Genomic DNA, 3115 nt, shown 5'->3' on the forward strand with positions numbered 1-3115 from the left:
ACTTCTGAATCACTGCTCATTGAGCAAAGCAATCACTGGACAACTGGGGTTTTGCCTGAGCAAAATGTGAGTCAGGGGACCTGGACTCCCATTGTCTTCACTGGGAGTTTTGCCTGCATATGGAGTGAGCTGGGACTTCTGGTGAATAGGAGCCATTCACAGAGTGGCTAAGTAAAGCACCCAATACATCACCATTCTGAAGTTAACACTAGGTGGTAGACATAACTGGAAGAAATACAGACATTTTTGGAGCCATGTGAAAGACTTGTATAAAGCAGCACTTCAAATGTATTGTCTCTTATTTCCCCTTATTTTGGCCTAAATGTTTTTGTTTTGAAACGTAGCAAGCTGTTCGCTTGAACATTCCCTTTGGTTTAACAAATTAATTAAAATAATTTCCTTTTTACATGCAGTCTGTAGGCGGAAGAGACATCCCTGTTTGGAGGGGAAGAGCTGACATCCTTGCAACTTAAAAGGGAAATCTGTTCCACTGTCCATACCATACCCTCTATCGTTTAGTTGGAGGAGGGAGGGATTTCTAACTAACCAGTTCTCAGCATGCAGCTATGTAAGTGCACATCCACTGTCTATAAAGGCAATTTATGACAGTCTCCTCCATGAATACATTCAAGTATGAGTGAGACCTTCAATCCCACTTCTCAACCCACTGAGAGTTGGTATAAGAACACAATTAAAAGCTAAAGGTAAAAAAGAAGATAAAGTGAACTATAGGAAAAGAGCAAGGTAGCAGGACAAGAAAAGGGGGAAGATAACATGAAAGAACAAAGAAAAAAAGGAGTATTAACAGCTGCACAAAGACAGCACATAAAATAAATGATTGTTTGGAATAGGTGTCTAAGAATCAAATAGGACCAAGGTCTAAGACTCCCTCAAAACTTGGATTCACTGATTCAAATGAAAACAAGACCTGTCCTTAATCATTTTACCCTGAATCAAAGGAAAGCATTGGTGGGCCAAGGAATGAAAATGGAGATAGTGTTAATGGAAGTAAAGGGGAAGGAGTGCAGTGAAGCTGCAAAAGCATGGGGAGTAGCTGCTCTACCAAGGAAAAGATGACAAAGGGGGCGAGGACATCAAATTAACGTCTCTGGGTGTAGAAGTTCAGAATGCAGCAGAAGGGATGGAATAAATGACTGCATAAAAAAGCAAACCTAATATGTATTGTACAGTGAATCTGTAAATGAGGGATAGGATAATATCTTATGAATGAAATATTTGAGATATATATATATTTCTTTTAACAATTTCTGGTCTGAAAGAAAAGTCTACTGCTTGTTTTCTTTCCACAGATGCATTTATAATGTATATCACAAGAGTTTTCATTGTATGCCACAGAAATCTGAATAAAAACTGTGTACAGTGTATCAATCCTTTGATTTGTTACAGAAAGAAAGTTTTAAAATGTGGACTCAATTTTTTTAATTGCTATTAATTTTTAATTGCAATTATCTGCATTTCTTTTGTACAACAGTAACATTCTTATCCTCTCAGACAGTGAGTGAAGAAATGAGTCCTGAACAGAACAGACAGAGCTAATATATCACACTAGTGATAAGCAATTTTTCCTTTGAAAATGGAATGTTCACTCTATCTAATTCTTAATACATGTTCACTCTATCGAATGCTTAATTTTTCTGTAGGCATTATGACAGGCATCTGGTCACATTTCAAGAAGAACAATGAGCAGTAAATATTAAAGGACAGTTCCTATTTTAAGTAAATCGCCAATTGTCAATGAGTTTTGTGGACTCGGGATCCCAACAGAGAATGGAATTTCAGAATGAAAAACACAACAAGAAAATAAATACTGACCACCACACAGCCTGAGTGTCTGGATGCCAGAGATACTAGGAAACAGATATTTTGAGATCTTCCGTGGTATATTAAACAGAGATTCTCCAAAAGAACCTAATTACTTTAAATCATCCTAGCCTATGTGGACTGAAGAGACAGAAGCCAAGAAAGATTTCTGCCACTCTGTTTTCTAAACCTGATGCTGCTTTTTCCTTTGCTGAAAATTTGCATGTTTTCTCAGAGCCTATTTCTTTCTCACAATAAACAATGCAAAGCCCTCCTGCCAAAAAAAAGTCCAAATGCTAAACAGTTGCTATTATAGTCATTATTATAGCAGCAACTTTGAGCTGCATGCTTTTAAATTATAATTATTCTTACAAAAGATTTTTGTGTCTTGATTGCAGTAATTATGATTCCATAGTAGTAAATGTCTATTTAAAAAGTCACGTTAGCTTACTGCCCCAAATAAATTAGTTTCCTCAAATGAACTTCATATAAATGAGTGGCTTGCTTTGTATTTATCTTACTTGCTATGCTGACAACAAACTAGGATGTATTAAAGAGCTGATGCACCATTGTTTCATTATAAAAATAACTACAGACAAAGATGTCAAATGAAAAGCAATATTTTGCATGAATTGTGCTTCACACAGATAATACCACGTTATAATTCAGAAATGTGCATTTCTATTTAATCTTGTTTCTTCCCTTTCTGTTCTTGCTCTGTTTAGGAGGGTCAGGTCAAGAAAACAATGCAATGAAAAAGAAAAAGATAATCTGAGACAATATCTATTGTATAGACTATCACACATGTGCTAGGGATAAGCCTCTACTCTGTTTAAAGAATATCCAGTATGAAGAACAACACAAGATCCAAGGAATGGGCTTCTTCAACAACCAGTCTGGAAATTCAGGCAGAAAACAGTTCAGCCCATGGAATACCCACAAATGGTGCTATTATCCCAAAACAAGACCTATGTGAGATCATTGCTCTGTTGCTGCTGTGACAGGCAGGGAATGGAGGTTACGATTTAAAGTACCCGTGACAGTGTGTACTCTCAGCCGGAGCTTCCCCAGGGCACTCTCAGTAGCTCTGTTGATTCACAAGCTACTGAAGTTTAGCAGCTGATCAGAGAAAAGGTTTTTTTAAAAAAGAAAATCAGGAAGAGGAAACCAAGAGGGACCTGAGCGACAGGGGGTAGCAAGTTTCTGGCTCCAATGCCACACTCTTTTGTAACTAGCCACAATGCCGTATTAACTTTTCAAATGAACCTGTCTCTCCCTCAGTGCCCATTTAAGT

This window comes from Acanthisitta chloris, unplaced genomic scaffold (genome assembly GCF_000695815.1).
Source record: "Acanthisitta chloris isolate BGI_N310 unplaced genomic scaffold, ASM69581v1 scaffold7438, whole genome shotgun sequence".
Taxonomy (NCBI): domain Eukaryota; kingdom Metazoa; phylum Chordata; class Aves; order Passeriformes; family Acanthisittidae; genus Acanthisitta; species Acanthisitta chloris.